This window comes from Typopeltis vanoorti, chromosome 17 (genome assembly GCF_054136105.1).
Source record: "Typopeltis vanoorti isolate ZY-2024b chromosome 17, IOZ_Tvanoo_1.0, whole genome shotgun sequence".
Lineage (NCBI taxonomy): Eukaryota > Metazoa > Arthropoda > Arachnida > Uropygi > Thelyphonidae > Typopeltis > Typopeltis vanoorti.
In genome coordinates, this window is record NC_143565.1 from 59,847,566 (window position 1) to 59,866,314 (window position 18,749).

An 18,749-nucleotide genomic window follows, 5' to 3' on the forward strand; every position below is an offset into this window, starting at 1 on the left:
AGCTTTTTGTTAACTATTATATAGTTTATTAATGACTGTAGTCTTTTGGCGCTCCAAATATATTTATGGATTTTTTCCTTAAAAACTGTGTGATTATTAATTACTAAAATAATGGGAAATCTCTCAATTTGTTTAATTTTTATTTAAATGTTGTTCTTCATATCTACCTATAATCTGTACTATACTCGGTTCCCTAGTCTAACATTACAGTCTCCTGCAATTTTTAAATAATCATTTTTTATTACAGTGTTTCATCGGCTTTTCTAAGTCATTGTAAAATATTTCACTTTCTTCTATTTTTCCTTCTTCTGTAGCATATATTCCTATTACTGTTAGGTAGCCTCTCAAATTTCAGTCTCACAGTTCCTCTTCTTTCGTTAATAAAAGTGTAGTTCTTAATTCAGGTCTTCCACTTTTGATCTGTCTTTAGAGCTACACCACAGCTTGCTTGCTCTTTTATCCCACTATATATATAATTATATAATCACTATTATATAATGATTTATATAACCTGCCATTTCGACAGTTTCTTTTGATTTCTTTCTTAGTTTCAGTTACTACTGCTATATTTATCTTTTTTTCTTTTAACTGTTTGTTGAGTTTTGTTTATTTCCTAGCTAAGCCCCTAACATTCCATTTGGAGATATGTAATATATCCGTTATTCCAAATCGTTTGTCATTTTTCTTGCTGTTATCGTTTCTAGTAAACACCCGTCCTGCTTCTTTGAATACTTCTGAGTGTATCTTTATTTGTTTGTTTGTTTTTTCTTACTAGAGGGGGTTGGCAGCCTCTTGCTCAATTCCCCCCAACCTGGAGAATTGGGATATCTCTATATCTAATATGAGAAATTATTCAAAACACTAAACTAGTAGTATACAAATCAGCGTTCAAAACAAATTTAACAAATTAATGGATATGAGAGCCGAGTTAGAAATAAAACACTTGATCAAGGCTCGGAGACCTCAGATATGAGAGTTCTGCAAAATATCGCGGTAATGAAAAAGAAAATGAAATCTGTAATATCAATACTCTGCAGTGTACAGCTTTTGGAACTGTGCCTCTGTGGCTGGTGAACTCTAAACAGGGTAATGAGAAAACTAGGCATACTTGATTAGTATGCCGAAGATTTCAATGGACATCACATCTGGACTTCGAAAATGACTTAGAATGTATTGACAACATGTTTCACCTTAAGGATTGGCAAGCTGAAACCTCGAGTTTTGGTAAAAATGGGATGCACTTGTCTATTTTCTCTCTGTGGAAATGCCAACAATATTTCAAACTTATTTTATATAGTACTGCCTCCATTTCTTCAATATCAGCGAATGATTATTTACATTGCAGGAAAGATTACAGATCTTAAAACTGTGAATTTTGTAGGATCTACATGCATTTATTGTAAATGCATGTAGATCCTCCTCTCCAAGAGCAGAGATAGGCTACTCTCAAGAATGCCACGATGAGTATACTGCCCAACCTTTTCGCTAATGACCATTTCCATAATCATCATCATGGGCATTCTACTGGTTTCATTCCAAAAGGTAGATGTGCATAATCAAATATTCCAAACGTAGTCCTTTCAGTGTCGGCACTCAAACCACCGATGTTACAAAATTTTTTCTGCTAGATCGAAAACGCAGTATATGAGATCTGAATCTCTTAATGTTAAAATAATAATTCAAATAAGCATATATGAAAGTTTCATCTGCTGCAAAACTAGAATAACAATAATTTCTCTGCTGGCTTAAAAATCGATCTTTTGTGTTAAAGATTCTACTGCAATGCGAAAGGCAGGCAGCCGAGGATATCCAATTAAAGGTACCAGGATGGATCATATTAACAACACGAATATTAAGGAATTTGACATTGTTAGCATTCAGGAATGTGTGAGCAGAGCTAACCTCAAGTGGTGATGTCGTTTAAACTTTGTGAAAGAAAAAATGCCAAGAACAATATGTTCCTGATTAAATCAACACTGTAACAGCAATTTAAATTTAGAGCTTACAATACGCATGGTTAAATGCTATGCATTTAACCATGGTCTGTACTGGTGCACGGTGCAGAAACTGGACCTTGAAGAGATCGATAAAAAAAAAAAAAAAACTCAGTCTTTGAGATGTGGTTATACAAACGAATGTTAAAAATCCCATGGTCAGCAAAATCGTCCAATCAAGAAGTACTGGAACAAGTGGGGAAATCACTTGAATTTTCAGATACCATAAAAAGAAGCAAAAATGCATATCTTTGTTATCTACTTCGTAATGAAAAACATACTTTAATTGATTATAAAAGGGAAGATAAATGGAAGAAGAGGACAAGGAAGACGAAGATGATCTTGGCTGGCAGACATCAGACAGTGGATTGACATGAACTCTGAAAAACTATTCAAAATGACTGAAGATTACTCAAAATTTGCTAAGGTGGTCGCCGGCCTCAGGTGAGAGATGGCATTCAAAAAAGAAGAAAGATTAGCAAAAGTGTTTTTTTGCTAATCTTGTTGTTCTTTTTTCTTCTTCTTCTTCAGGATAGCAGGAAAAAGGCCCAGAGGCAACCTATATCTCTGTGAATTGATATAGTATGAAGTGTCTTAGAAGTCCGAAATAAATATCTGACAACACCGTATAGATATGACATATAACAGATTAATTTGGAGGAAAATTATCGATAGGAATTTAATGGCGATGTAACCTTTTCAGTTAGTACTATCATAATATGCTCTTCATCCCCGTGAGGGCACTTATCAGGAATTTAATGATGCCGTGGTTTTCATAACAAAGGAAATGGTAGCACGCTCCAGATAAGTATTTACATTTAGAACCAGGAGTAACGTGTTCTCCAGCAGTGAAAGCTGAAGGTGTAATCATATTTTTGCTGTGCTTTATTACTGTGTGCAGACCGGATAATAGCACACGTATCAAGCATTAAGGAGAGCGAGAACGAAACCTTCTATGAGAGCGGCATTGTTTGAGTGCAGAGTTGTACAAAGCTGGCTGTGCGATAGAATTATACGTTTCGGAAAAGGCGATTGGCTTATAGCTGTTCTTTTACCGACCGGACAGGATTATTACTTAGTGATGTAATCTCTAAGGCAGGAACAACTCCGCGCATCGGTGGACACTTCACCATCATTTTTCCCACGGTATCATGACACTTCTCTTTAATTAGATCGTCGGATTTGCGTCATCCGATTCGACTTTGTACACCTCTTGTTACTGCACGTAAAAACATCACTGGGACACGAACTGCCAAATGGTTTTATCACGTCGAGGTGCTTGATTCGTTTTCAGATGAGACTTTGAAAATGTTTGAAAATAAGACTTACAGTGAGACTTGATAATTTTCTACTCAGCTGGTTACAATGCACATTAGAAGAGAATTGGCTCGTAAATTACGTTTGTCTACAGGGCCTGTTATTTCGACTCTTTTGACCATTTACAGTAAGTTAATATTGATTAAAACAAAATTAGCATAAAATCACAAACGAGTACTTTTTAGCCATCAGAAAGAGAAAATGAATTATAAGCCAGTTTGTAAAACAATATACAAATAAGCCCAAAATTAAAAATAAAAATCTGCATCAAACTAATGCGGATGCAGTAATAAGGTAATAGTTTTAAAATATTCGATTTGGAAGAGGTTTAGATGCACATTATTCTGAGAATTTCACTTCAAAGAAAACAGTAGAAACTTAAGTGGGAAAGTATGAGCGTAAGTAAAATAATTCCATTAAAGACAAAAATAGAAAGTATTGAAAGAGTAGTCATTCCAATAATGCCGTATAACACTTGTTACAGTATTCACGATACTGATGCTGAAGAGCAATCACGTGGGGGGAAAAATGTTCAGACAGAATGGAAATATCATGACTGGACATTGCTGCAGCGAGAATATAAAGACATGTAAGGTGTGTTAAAGAATATCACTTAAAATTATGATAAACTAATATTGACAGGAACATCAAGCGTTGAATAGGAACTCGTTCCTAACACAGGATATGAAGAGTGAGTGTGAAAGTTCTTATGTGAATCAGATCCAGGAATTGTTGCAAACTTACAGCGCAATTTAGTAAAATGAGTGGGCTGGGGTCGGATAATTATGTTTCCTGCTATAGAAAGCAAGCATAAATGGACTTCAATTGCTTTATTATCACAAACAAAAAGAAAAGAATTGCAAAAGGGGAAGCGAAAGACGCATTTTCCTGACACCAGAAAGGACTAATTAATTAAATTTCCTATATCCTTAGCAGGATTTGACCCTAAGCCGATAACCGTTTAGTATGGGGTTTTCCTTACTCGGAAAGCACCAAAGAAGAGCTTAAAATGTTTGAAAATTTCAGTTCTTTTATGCTAAGTTTTGAGCCAGTTTACTTTAATTATGGTAGTAATTATGTTAGCAAACTATTAATTCAGAGCGGTCAGTCTGATCGCTTGGTCTGCTTAAAAACCAAAATCAAAGAATAAAGTAAGATAGCTAACAACATATCAGCATGAGGCATTATAATTACTTTTAGACTAAATTCTTCCTGGTTTAATACTTTTACTGGATTTCAAAAGAAGGGATTTTAGTGATCATAATTTGATGCTGAGTGAAACAGTGGGTGACAGTAGGAGTTCTGTAGTAGGATCATTACAAACATGAAAAAGAAAGAAACCGTTCTTGTAAAATACTGAAAAACATTTTAAGTTCTCTTTTATATAAATTACTCATAAAATTGGTTACTGCTCACAATTAATAAGTAATAGTTGCGAGCAGAACTAATAAGTAATAGTTAAAAGGCTAGCAAAAGACATCTTATATTACACGCCATCTTTCTGAAAATCTTGAGGGTGCTTCTTAAGAAATTAAGCATTTCCCATATTATACTGATGGCATCTTACATCATTATACCATAAATGAAATACACCGAGTTTCTATAGTTCTTTTTCAACTGAATCTAAGCTTCAAAGATTGTAAACCAACAGCAATATGATTGTAGACCTATGAATGGTAGGATAAACCTACCACATGAAGTTTGAAGTCATCTGGTGTGAGGTGGAATCTAACAAGACAAATTACATAGTGGGTGTTGTTACAGACCTGGTGAATCGATTGCAAGTGATGAAGAAATGCATCGCGAAATAGAAAAGATGAGCACGAAAAGAGTAATCATAATGGGAGACTTTAATTATCCAAATATTGATTGGGTAGCAGTAGAATTCATGAGAAGAATGAAATGCATATATTGAGCTGTTGCGGGACAACTTCCTCAAGCAGCATGTGACAGAAGGAACTCGAGGTCAAAGACTGTTAGATTTGATTATATTATCAGAGGGCGTATCAGTTAAAGATGTAACTATTCTGCCTCCAGTTGGTGACAGTGATCATGCGGTACTAACTTGGGAAGTGACTGCGTTTATGAATGCTCCATTCAGAAAAGGTTACATGCTGTTACATGAACTACAAAGCAGGAAATTATGACCAGCTGAGGAGTTTACTGAGTTCAGTGGAATGGGATTGGTTTCTGGATGGAAAGAAAATAGAAAGTGCATGGGAAGCGTTGAAACAATACTTAAATGATGCGATATCAGAATGCGTCCCGAGAGTTCGAAGAATAAATAGAGTAGGAGTCAAATTGATGTGTAATCTTATTAAGCAAGAGATTCATAAGAAAAGGACGATGTGAAAGGAATACCGTTTGCATATGGATGACGTCCGTTATGAACGTTATAAGCAGCAGGCTAGAATAGTCACAACTGTTGTACAGAAAGCAAAGTCTGAGTATGAAAAGAAACTGTCTCTGCGTGCTAAAGACAACCTACAAGAATTCTGTCGATACGCTGCAAGTAAAAGAAAGAATGAATATGAAAGAATAACTCTTCTAAATCCAGATGGCGTGAGGGTTACAGATGCAGAAGAGATTGTTCAGTTAATGAGTGCACATTTCTTTAAAAGCTATCAACCTGGTGAAGGCAACATTGAGCTCATTCTTACCTCTTCACTAGATGAAGAAACGCAGGTGTGTGAGGCCGAGGTATTAGAGCTGTTTCACAAATTGAATAAGAATTCAGCAATAGGGAGTGATGGAATATCAGCACGTGTGCTAAAAGATTGTTCAGCTGTACTGGCCATTCCTTTGACCAGGATATTTAATGAGTCTCAGAACAGGGAAGATTCCGCAGGAATGGAAGGAATGTATGGTAATTCCATTGTATAAAGGCAGTGCAAAGTACGATGTATCTAACTATCGACCAATTAGTATCTCAGGAGGAGTGGTGAAAATTTTGGAAAAATTGGTTATGGCTAGCATTCAGAAATGGGTTAACAGTGAATCTCTACTTTTCGATGAAAACATAGGTTTACTAAGGGAAGGTCATGTTTTAGCAACTTGCTCGCATTCTATAACCATGTTAGACAAGGGGGATGGCTACACCATGATACGTTTGGATTTTGCTAAGGCATTTAACAGATTACAGCATGGAAGACTGTTGCATAAATTGGAGAAAATGGGTTTGGGTTATACAATATTAGCATGGATAAGAAGATGGCTGAATAACAGATATCAAAAAGTGGTATACGGGGATCTGAGTCTTCAAGGTTTAAGGTAACAAGTGGTGAACCACAAGGATCAGAGCTTGGTCCACTGTTATTCAATCTATATATTAATGATATTGGGAAGGATTTGACAAGCGACATAGTTATTTGCTGATGATACAAAGATAGGTAGGGTAATCAGGAATGTTGCTGACATGCAGTCTTTGCAGAATTATTTGAATAGGCTGGAATTATGGACATGGGAAATGGGTGTCAGTTCAATGTCAGTAAATGTAAAATCATTCAGTTCGGCATGATTAGATATCCAATGTCGTATTACATTGGTGGGATTAGGCTAAAAGAAACATGAGGCTAGGGATCTTGGAGTGTTAATAGATAGGAAGTTGAAGTTCAGGGGCCATGTGGCAAAGATTGCAAATGCAACTCAAAAGATAATTGCAATGCTGAAACGAACGTTCAAATGTAGAGATAAGGATGTTATTTTGCCTCTTTACAAGGCCTTGATAAGACCTCACTTGGAGTACTGTGCGCAGGTCTGGTCTCCAGGTTTCCCTTATGATTCTGATATATTGGAGAGAGTACAAAGGAGAAAGGAGAGTGTTAAAAATGATATCAGGATTGTGGAAATGATATCAGGACTGGTTATGAAGACAGATTGAAAATTTGTAGACTGAAGAACACTAGCAAACAGGAGAAAGAAGGCCTGATATGATTGAGACTTACAAACCTGAAAGGGTGATACAGGATTTCAATTGATTGCATTTTTAGATTTATTTATGGTGGGGGAAGGATGAGAGGGCATCCTTGGAAGCTGAGAATGAAGGCCACCAAGAAGGGTGTGAGGGCTAGATTTTTCTCTCAGAGCGTGGTGCGTGATTGGAATGGATTGCCTTTGGATGTTTTGAGTGCAAGCAGTGTGGATGAATTCAAGAATAAGCGTGATGGCTGGTGTGTGAAATATGTGGCCTCCCTCGATGAGTCTCTGAATAATAATAATAATAGTGCTGTGGATGCGATTAAATGGAATAATCCGAAAACGTTGCTTTACAGACCGAAATAAACGTTTTTAAAGCTACTAGATGCCTCCAAATAATTGGTAGATATTTTCACATAAAGCGAACTCATCTACCACTTAAAGATGTTTATCCAAATACAAGTTCGAACAACACAGCTTTTTGATTCAGGCTCTAGTCGTCCACTAGGCCAATTTACTGTATTATACAGGAACATATGCAGAAGATAAGAGGTAGAAATAAATACTCAGAACAACTATTTCTATTCTATAACCTCAGCACTTTTTTACGTGACTCCTACCCACAAAACGTCGTGAATCTATAGTATATTAATACTGAGTACCGTGCATGTGTTGAGAGTAAGATAAAATTTTCTGAGATTTATACATTTAGTATTTGTATATTATTTATTTTGTTCATAGTCCGGAAACTCTTCTGTGGGAACCACAGAAGAGATTCCGGACTATGAACACACATGGAACTGTTTACAGCCACTCCAGGTCTGCTATAAGAAGGCGATGGTGTCACTTCGGTCGACGAAATTCATCTCACTGCTTAAACGCACTTTAAAAAATAATAAATGGTTCAAATGTTGTCAGTAAACTTTTTCCTCTGTGTCACTGTATTGTTATCACGCTTTCATGAAATCATATCAGCTGGAATTCGCACGTTTAAAAAAAAATCCAAAGAATATATCAAAATCCATCGACAAAGATCGTTGAAAGAAGCCTTATGAACGTCAGTTCTTCGAAAGAAAATTACAATATAAATTCATGGAAAATCACTCATCAAAATAATAATAAACGAACATGCATTGAATTAAAACAATCAAATAACAATCCTTCGAAAGATAAATCATTGGAGAAACAATTCATTCTTTAGTAATAAATGCATTTATTTTCTTGTGAAATACTATTATAATGTTCTCTTAAGATGATATTTTGGCTATGCAATGTCTTCCTATTGTGCAGAAAAAAAGCAATGTCTATAATCATAAAATTTAAATCAAAAGAGACCAGAAACAAATGAATGGGCGGACACAAGAATATGAACGAGTAAACAACTGCTCAATGTGACCATTTTAAAGACAGTAAAATATATATAAATAAGCACCTGACTCGAAATCTAAAGCATCTACTGTTTATTGCCATGACATATAAAGAAGTAGTACATCACAAATATCTCTGGGTCAAAGAGTGCAAACTCTTTATGAGATGAGATGACACATCAAAAATATGGCGGATCAGATGAGTAGAAGACCTCAAACTCTCAGGAAACAGTGAGTAAAAACTGACTTACGAACAATAATCGCGGATGTGAATAATATAACTGCGATGTTGCTTTTCATACGTGTATAGTTTGTCATGATTCAGTAGAATTAAGGAATGTTTTATCCTAAGACACTGTAAATACTTTAAATATCTTGCATATAAATATAAGAAGTATTTGAGATCAAATAGAACACATATAATAACATCTGTGTGTTCTATTTTAACTACGGTACAATTTTAACTACGGTATTATCGGCTAGATGTCTGATATTAACAGAAACCTGGTTTAAATATAAAATTGATTTGTACCCTTTAAGCGGAATTTAAAAAATATAATCAATGTAGAAATGATAAATTCTGGAGGTTTGATTATCTTTATTCGAAACTCTATATCTATTAATAATATTACTAACATAAAAATTAAAAACAGCTCAAAATATCAACTTATATTTAAAATATAGCCATTATATATATATATATATATATATATATATATATATATATATATATATATATATATAATGGCTATCTATAGGTCACAATTATACAGAATCCAACTTCATGCAAGAACTCGAGTGTATATGAATATTCTGGATATGAATATTGAGCTGCTGAGGAATAGGCTCCTCTCAAGATTATCTTGATTTACTTTTCATGTATAGATTCCAACCAGACATTAACCTCACGAGAGAATTCAATGGTAATATATCGTACCTAGATCGTGTATTTAGTAAAACTAAGTAAAAACAAAATTAAAGCAGCTGTTATACGTCAATCTCTTTCGGATCACTTTCCAATCGGTATAAAATTGCAATTATAGCTCAAAGACAGTACAATCGAAAACATCTCTTATTCAAGTTGATTACAGAGTATTGAAACACCACTGAGCACTGTCTCTTAGGAAAAGATAACGGCGGAAACAAATATTGATAACTCGTATCATAAGTTTGTTGATATATTAAACAGTAAAATTCAAGATTCAAATAAAGTTTAAAAAAATACACAAAAGGAAAGAAACTAAGCCCTGGATTACATAGGAAATCACACCCTACATAAAAATTAGAGATAAAGTGTATACAACGTTTAAAAAATACTCATACTATCAATATTATGAACACACTTTCAAGTACTATAGAAATCTAATACATTAAAAATTCAAAGAAAGTAGAACCTCATACTACAGAAATGAATGCCTAAAATGCCAAGAAAACTCCAGAAAACAATGCAAGTTTGTGAATAACTTAATCGGCAAAAGATATAGGTAAACAAACACTTACCCACTTAAAGATATATAATGGAGAAAACGAAGAGATTAGTTGACGGATTCTAAAATCACTTTGTCACGGTGTGTGAAATCATTCTCGGCGTCGTCTGGTAGCATCCTCTAGAAAGAGGGTTGCAGTAGATGAGCACTCTTCTCCGTTTCTCACGGTCTGTTGATTACGTCATTCTTAAACCAGTCTATTCCACAATGTCATTAAACCACTCTTTAGTTAGTCTTCCACGTATTCTCTTCCCTTCAACTTTCCCTTGTAATATAGTTCTTGTCAGATGTTCTGAGGAACCTCTCAGAAGATGCCCTGCAAATTTGGTCTTTCTTTGCATAATGTTCTTGAGCAGTGCTCTTCCCATCCCAACTCTTCTTAAAACTTCTTGATTTGTTATTCTCGCTGTATAGCTAATCTTTTCCATCCTTTTATAGCACCACATTTCAATTGCATTAATTCTTTCCGCATACCTTACGTTATTTATGATTCTTCCATTTATTTGTATTCCTTCTTCTACATCTTCAACTGCCTCTCTAAGTATCTGTTCACTACAAACGTTAAACAATAATTGTGATAACTTGCATCGTTGTCTAACTTCTCTCTTCACCGGGACTTCTCCTGTTTCCTCTCCATTTACACTTACTGACGCTGTTTGTGTCCAATATATTCTTTTTAGATTTCCAAATCATAACAGTCAATATCAATATTTTCTAGAATGTCAAAAATCCTTTTATGTTTCACTATATCAAATGCCGTTTCAAAGTCTAGAAATCCCCAAAACAACTTTCCATGGTTTAGTATTTTCTTTCCAATAATTCTTAGACAAGTTATAGCCTCTCTAGTTCTTCTGTTGGTTCGGAAACCAAACTGTTCTTCATTCATTTCTTTTTCCATTTTACTATTAATTCTCTCTAAAACGTTTTGTGCCAGAATTTTTGCTGTATGAGACTTATCGCTCTAAAACTGTTACTGTCTAAGACTCCCGTCTTTTTTGTAATGGGGATAAATGTTGATCTTCTAAACTCCTGTGGTAATTCTTGTCCCTCATAAATTCCATTAATAATTTGCCATAACACTTCCATACCTTTTTCACCCTTTTTTCCTTATAAGTTCTATCTGCATACCATTCCACGGGATTTTCCTTCTTTCATCGTTTGAATTGCTAAGTTCAATATCTTTATATTATCTCCTATTTTTCTGCCCATTATCACTACCTTGGTCGTATTTCTGTTAATCCTTAATCCATTCTCTTTACAAGAGTTTTCAATTCTTTGAACAATTTGTTGTAGTCCATATCACTTTCTGCCATAACCACTCTCATGATGTATAACCTCTGCCCCTTCGTTTGATTTCCTCCTCTTCCTCTGTCTTCATACGATTTACTTGCATATTCCTCCCATCTCTGTAATATCTTATCTTTTTCTACCAGAATTATACCTCTTTCATTCTTGATTGTTCCAATCCTTTGCATCTTTCTCCTTCCTGTCATCATATTAATGTTTTTATAAACACCTTTTATGTCATTTCTTTCTGCCTTTGTTGCTATGTCTTTACTCATTTCATCTAACCATTCTTCCTTTTCTCTTATCTCTCTTGTATCTCCTTACTCAAGTCTTTATATACTGCTTTTTTCCTCTTCTGATTTACTATTAACTAACTTTTACTATTTTACTAACTTTCTTCTTTGTGTTATTTTTCTCAAAATATTTTCCGTCATCCATGGTTTCTTTCTTTTTTCCTTCTTCTCTTTTGTCTAAATATAGTTCTGTAGGCAGTAATTATGCTTTTCTTCGGAATCTTCCATTTTTCACTTACATCATAACTTGTATATTTCTCGCCTTCATTTCTTCCTCTACTTTCTTTGTAAATTTATTAGCCGTGTTTGATATTTTCAGCTGCTCTATATTCCATGATTTATTTTGTCTCCTTATAGTTACTTTTTTTAATTAATTTTCATCTTGGTTGATAACAATATATGATCTGTATTACAGTCTGCTCCTGGATATGCTGTCACATCTTTTATATTGTTTCTATATCTTTTGTTTATCCAAACATAATCTATCTGATTTCTTCTACTATTTATATCCTCCCCTGGGCTTTCCACATATACAATCTTCTTGGATGTTTTTTTTTAAACCAAGTATTCATAATTGCCAAATCATGTTTTCTACAGAAATCCAACAACACATCTCCGCTTTCATTTCTCACTCCCAATCCATAGAGCCCAACAATATCTTCCTCCTTTCCCCTTCCGATTTTTGCATTCATATCGGGAAAGAATTCTAATCGATGTTAAACCCACGTTTCTGGATTTCACTCCCAAAAGAACTGATAACTCCGCATATCTGAGTCCACTTGTGAAAACGAAATCAAAAGTGTTTTAGCTAACCTAAAAACAACTAAACTTCGGGCCACGATGGTATTAACATCAACATTGTGAAAGAATATCAAATGTGCATTTTATAAACTGGTATAATAGTACCAGAAAATCTCAATGAATACAAATCATAATGCACAGATGAGTTACCCTTACTTTATTTCTATGAACTATGTTGTTTTAACTTCATGTTAAACATGTAATCAACTTTAATTTCTAAAATACAGGTGAAATCTACAGCTGTGGTGTGTGTGTGTGTGTGTGTGTGTGTGTGTGTGTGTGTGTGTGTGTGTGTGTGTGTGTGTGTGTGTGTGTGTGTGTGTGTGTGTGTGTGAAAATTTGCAACCATAACTGTAAGGTACATCCCTTTCATTATTGACTAAAACAACGCTCGTTTGTTGCAATATCTGATCAAAAGAAATCAGGACGCCTGCTCATCACATCTCTCAGTCTAATATGAAAGACATTGATATGGAGTTAGTCTACCCTTTGCTGCTAAAACAGTCTTTAATCTTCTTTCCACCAGAGTTTGGTATACGTTGTTATGGTAATTACTTTCTATTCTTCCAGAAGAGCATTAGTGAGGCCAAAAAGTCACTAAGCTATTCAATACGACCCAGTTTTTCTGTTGTTATCATTCTCTGAAGATCGCAAGGCATCGGATAGTGTATCTTTGTTATCGTTTCGTGACTCCTATTAAACTGATATCTATCCCCATCTATTCCTATCAACTATTGTCATTGTTCCAGACTACTAAATATCAGTGGGATTCAACTTTCAGTAATCGTGTTCGCACGCTGTGTGATCGTTGAAATCTGGAAAGAGGGATTCCTGGTGTGCAAGCACTGTTTTGGTCGCTGTTGCGTTCAGAATTGCCTAGTCAGGATCGGTCGGTTAATAGATTTGTCTAGAGGGTTCAACAATGCTGTAATGAGTTTTCCCGTGACTTAAACATAACTCCAGGCTTGAAGGAATCCTAGTATAGTATATTGCGTAAATACCGGAGCTGCAGTAGCTCTGTTGGTTTAGAAAATGCACTTTGGATGAAAATGCCTGGGTTTCTATTTTCTAGGACGCGATTATCTTTTAGAAGAGCTTTTCATCTGAAAGTGTTAGCAAACTCGTACTGAGATGGTAAGGTTTTTTCGTCCCACAAAATATGAAAACTGAACGGAAGAATGCATTTCATTAACATATATAACGCAGTGGATTCATAGCCCTAGTTGCTTCGTCCAACGTCTCGAACTCCGCGTGCATTTAATTCTTGTCGGACAGTAGGCTTCTATGTGTGACTTTGATGGACGAGAAGCCCAACAGTGTAAGTTTAACTTCATTTAATTCATTGAATAACCAGAGAATAAAAGAAGAAAAATAATTACTTGAGTTTACGCAACATGTCTTAATTATTCTATCGCCAGGTTAACGTCTGAAGGAGAAAAATCGCCTTTCTTTATTCAGAGAGGTTGACATAATTTCCGAAATCAGAAATATCCTTCTAAAGTGATGTCCTTATTGAAATGACATGGAAACATTCTGTGCGCCTCTTTCATGCAATATCCATTGATATAAGACAATTATGATACTTTCCCATAAACTTTAAACTATTATCAAAGACTAATATCAGAGAAGGACTGCCTCAATGTTCCAGACGAGATTTATTCTACTTAAAGAATTAAGGGGTGACAACTGTAAGCCTAATACACAGAAATATTAACTGGTCCCCTCCAGGAATATCATCTTTACATTATACCCATACAAACAGAAGAGGGGAAAAAATTCACGTTTCTCTCCAGTCACTTTGATACTTTATAATTCGTAACACTCCATAAAATATTCGTATTTGGGGAGATGTTCAAAGTAAATTACAGACAGAAAAAAAAAGAACACTTAAAATACCGGAAGGCATTTACAGCAGACAGAAAACAATATGTTTTTGGTCATGCTTTTTTTCATATTAATATTTCCATGAGTGTTGTTCGGCCTAACTGGCCGCCATCATTCCTCAACCTTCCTTTAAAACTGTGCACGTGTAGCTTCTGTTAGTCACTATCTACATGCTGTTCATCTTAACTTAACGAACCGCTCTCTGGTCGTGTCTCTCTACAACGAACAGTAGACCATATAGAAGGGAAGCTTACTCCAAGGTGTAGTAAACGACTGACTACGCTCGTTACCACTATTATCAGAATCAAACTTCGACATATCGAATTCGGTTCTAAATTGAAGATTATCCATCTATTAGTTTTAATCGATATAGACTAAATTCAGTAAGCCACAGGGTGTCAAATCTAAACTGTTTGTTTCATCTAATTAATGATGGGGAAAATAACAACCTTTGAATATAGCGAAGAAAGCTCTTTTACCTCTCCCTTCCCTTCGCGGCAGATACCTCCACAGGTCATAGCATGCTTGGAGGAATATAGTAAGGGCTCACTCTGATGGAACTTTTAATAGGAATCAAGGCTTGATCTTGCATGAAGTATGGAAGGCTGTTTTATGTATATCGCCTAAAAATAAGGATGTCATCTCAAAAAACATATAACACACACACACAAATGGGAGCCAACGATCTATAAAGTAGGAGGTCTGGCTGCATTGGTAGTCTGGTTTGATAGCATCTGGTTTGACATTAATTGTTTTCATTATTAAACATGGTAGTTGCACTCTGAATTTGACCTCCAGCAACAACAAATTCACTATAAAAATATTGTTAGCCAAGTAACTGCTTGTAAATTGCAGCCAATGTCCTACTTTCTCAGTACGTTCCTACTTTCTTATTTTGCGTATTCTTCAGAAATTATACTGATTAATTTTTATGAATTGGGATCTCGAATTTCTTCAGGAGATCTGTTACTTTTGACTCCATTTGAAAATGCAAGTGAAATACTTGTTCATGTACGTTTTTAAAAACAACATCGCGCAAAAGCGTGAGATGTTCCTATAATCGTATGATCACATTGAAATTTTAACCGCAGAGATCAAATCTTTAAAACCCACACTGTTAATAATTGAATAGAATACTATTAACAACTTCCGATAACCAAATATCTGTTAGCTTCATCTGTATCACAGAAAACTGTTACAAAAATTAACGAGATGGAAGGAGGAGAGAAATACATTAAAATGGCAAACTAATAACAAACAACAGAAAGTTTTGTGCAAACGACGACGTTCTCACAATGCCTTCCTCTGATTTGGGGATAATTGAGGCTTATAAATCAGATGATTTAATCAGCGGATTTCATACGCCATACATGAAGACTTGCTTCCTATTAAATTCGATCAGAGCGCAGCCCATTATCCTTATAACATGTTAAGAAATTGTCTTCCATGTCTTGTGCATGTCATATTTGACATGCACAAGAATTCAGTTTCAGTTCTTGTTGTGAGCACTTTCAGAACCTGTACAGATTGAAGTAAGGAGTTTTACTAGTTTATTATATAATAATCGATAATATAGTTTGTTCACCTATATACTATACTTCCTTGTAATTATTTTGAATTAGGGTGCAATTCATTTCTTAGTTCTTTGTCCTAATGGATGTCTTTGCCTGTAGCCTGAGTTTGAATATGTACACTGAATATCCTCAGCCATAGTCAAGTTGGGTTTGGACAATAGGGTTTTTTCCCCCAGTTTATCTTGGGATTTTTCATCCCGCTAAGCAGGCAAACCGGCCTTGAGAACTCAACACTACGATCATAGGATATACCGGAGAGTAGGGCTGATCACCTTATCCTGTGAACGGTTTGAGGTCCGATAATTAATAAACCCTCGACACCGCAAGGTAAAAGAGGGTAAAAGGAAAATGAGAGAGAAATTAGATGAATATGCACAGTGGAGTAACTTGTTCCTAGACAAGCATATTATTAAGTTAGTTACTTAATGTTTTGCAAAAACATCTTAAAACACATCACTACTGATTTCAATTAAAAATCAATCGAAATAAACAATCAAACTACGGAAGACGAGATAGAGATGAATGAGAACTCCTTCTAAAAACCTAACATTGCTCCTCATCCCATCGCTTACTCACTCACTCATTCTCTCTCTCTCTCTCTCTCTCTCTCTCTCTCTCTCTCTCTCTCTCTCTCTGTGTGTGTGTGTGTGTGGAAGAATACAAACTGTTTATTTTCAATTCCCTTTACTAATGTCAACTTTCCGCCGGTTATTGCTCCATTCTATCCATCTTCCCTCTTCAAGATTTGAATTCTCCTCATATGTCCTTCTTGTGTTCTAAAGCTTTATCCTTTGCTATTTCCATTCTATCAAAGCATTTGAGTGCACGCGATTATACCACGAGGCTGATATACCAAATGATGTAATCAACAAATTAAACATCTGCACTCTAATGCTACTCTTTCACATTTTTTTAAAAATTCTTGATAGTTGGAAATAGTAAATAATGAAGCGCAGGAAGAGTAGGCGAACAGAGCATAGACGGACGGATGGCTTCGCTTTTCTCAAACGAGAAGATTGATAAAAATGCATTCCAGTATTACCATGTTTCGGTTTAGAACGGTTTTAAATTTGTAGCCTTCCTAGGTAATAGCTGTTTAATTAAGTCGTCTGATAACGAAATGTGCCTTCACTTGCGGGGGGGGTTTAATTAACACTGTTTAATTAAAGGGGAGGGAAGTCGGTGCAAACTGAAACCCTTTCCGTAGATTGGTTAGTTGAACGACGGAAGGAGAGATGAACAAGAATATATGTAAGGAGGAAGAATTAATCAAAATGTTTGCTCCTACACCAGATAAGAGAACTTCACATGCATGGATGATTTTTGCACACTTACTTTCCCTTGCTTATTCGAACATCATTGCAGAAATGGCGACCGAAAGAATCCTGGCGAGAATTGAGTTATAATGATAATAATGAAAAATTAAGTTTTTTTGTTCATTTCATTACATTCCCCGCCCTGGTTGACCGAATCTACAGCGTATTTACTTTCTTACCAAAAAGCGACAATTTTGACACCCACCAAGACAAGTCTTTGTGAAAACCTTTATCTGGTAGATATTTTCATCACCTATAAATATTATTACAGTTATTTACAGGTGATGAAATGCTGATCAATTGCTCACAGGATTTCTGTAGGGTATTAAAATACCACGTTTGTTATTTTTAACACAAAAAGTATTTTATATTTATTTGTATCTCATACACTCCTCTGTGATTCATGCTATTCTATGCAATCAGGCACTTCTCTGTGTTTTTTCTAAGTGCGGTTATATGGTTTTGTACTCATCCTAGAAGATGTTTCGGCTGTGGTATCAATAATTAAAGAGCACTCCAAAGTAGTTTGTAAGGTTTTACTTTCTCTGTTACAGTGTCACAGGAATTTATATTAATTAAATAACTTTGGTAAAATTTTATCGGGATTATTAATTTTCAGAATATTAACTCATTTCTTTCCAACCTCAGCCTTGCGAATTAAATGTTTCACTTTTCATCTTATAACTCACACTTTTCATTCAAAAATAAAAATTTTAATTTATTCGATACTTCTCGCAAAGATCAGGACAACATTTTCAGTTCAAAAATAATCTATTCCTAGATGATACGAATTAAAAACGTATCGATTCCTTTTGTAACAGACATTTAGTAAATATAAAACTACATACCCAACCTTACTATTAATACTTACTATTAATAGTGCTCTTTGAGTCTTTCTACGGCATACGCCTCACTTTGCTAGCCGACAGACACTAAACGCAATGAGATGAGAACCGCAGTGGGCAAGAAATTGATTAATCTTGAAAAGATGTGTACATTGATAATGAACATCATTCGTACTAGGGGGTCGATAAGAGAGTGATATCCAGCGCATTCGAGAGTATTGCTTCACTGGAGATTAAATGGAAAATATCTTCCAGGCAAGGATTTTGTGTCGCTAATAATTAATAAATATATAATAATATATATTTCTTTATAATAATTATAAACCAGTGGTTCTTTCGCAGCACGACTGAATAAACTTTAGTGAGAATTAATTTAAATGTTATTAAAAAGAAGATAATATCTTCATAAAAGCACCTGGAAGATAATATGTACCAAATAGTTAAGAGTAACATTAAAATCTCTAACACTGAAATGCGTGAGGCTTCGTCTGCCTATAAAAGGAATGGTAAACAGGAATGCTTGCAGTATAAAAAAAAATGAAGGCGCCTGCATATACAGAGGAAAGGCGTTAAACCTACCGTACATTAACACTGGATATGGACTATGGGTTAAGAAAATTTGCAAATTCTGACCATTTTGGACTTACTATAAGCAAGGTGGTGGTCTAA